Genomic DNA, 1,141 nt, shown 5'->3' with positions numbered 1-1,141 from the left:
ATAAAAATCCACCATATTATTTTAATGATGTGCTCAGATTGACCCAATGCAGGCAGCACAGTGGAACTGATGAAAAGACTGTGTGTGTGTGTCTGTGTGTGTCTGTGTGTTGTTTCCTGTATCATTACTGACACTCTTTTAGATAGCAGATATTCATCTCAATATTTATCCACCCCCCACTATAGTGCCTCGATTGAAAAACCTTTAGTGAAAACATGTTTGTCATCGCTCGGGTCTGTGCGTCTTCCTGCAGATCCATCGCATGGATTTCTGCCAGATCACATGTTTGAGTCATGTTGTGAGAGTGCTATATTTAGAGCAATAATCCAGAGATTTTGGTCCTCGGCTGGGTAGCAGAGCCGCCGGCAGACGCAGTGAAGTAGAAAGAAAGGTCAGATCTGTTTCTGGAGAGCAGAGCCGCCTCCTAGACCAGAGATGGTAGTACACACATCCTTTACTCAAGTAGAAGTACAGATATTCGTGTTTAAAAATACTCTGGTGAAAGTAGAAGTACTGACTAAACTTCTTTACTCAAGTAAAAGTAAAGAGGCTTTGAAATGTACTTCAGTAAAAAGTACCCATAACTAGCAGCTGTTTTAAAGAGTACCTGACCTCCCTTTATATTAATAGAACAATAATGTCATTGTTAGCTAATGAATGTTTCCATGCTGAACAACGGCAACATGACAACGTTTTCATTGGTCCCTCTTCTTTAGAGAAGACCAGGAAATGATGGATACACGGATCGTGTTCAAATCAATAGGCACGCAATGACTCTAAATAATAATGATCACGCCACCAAACACACATTCAAACTAAAGGAACCAGCCTGTTTGGAAAATGTGAGAAGTAGAAAGTACAGGTATTTGTGTTCAACATGTAAGAAGTAGAAAGTACAGGTATTTGTGTTCAACATGTAAGAAGTAGAAAGTACAGGTATTAGTGTTCAAAATGTAAGAAGTAGAAAGTACAGGTACTTGTGTTCAAAATGTAAGAAGTAGAAAGTACAGGTATTTGTGTTCAACATGTAAGAAGTAGAAAGTACAGGTATTTGTGTTCAACATGTAAGAAGTAGAAAGTACAGGTACTTGTGTTCAAAATGTAAGAAGTAGAAAGTACAGGTACTTGTGTTCAACATGTA

The sequence above is a fragment of the Trematomus bernacchii genome, unplaced genomic scaffold (assembly GCF_902827165.1).
Source record: "Trematomus bernacchii unplaced genomic scaffold, fTreBer1.1, whole genome shotgun sequence".
Taxonomy (NCBI): Eukaryota; Metazoa; Chordata; class Actinopteri; order Perciformes; family Nototheniidae; genus Trematomus; species Trematomus bernacchii.
This window is presented reverse-complemented; position numbering follows the sequence as displayed.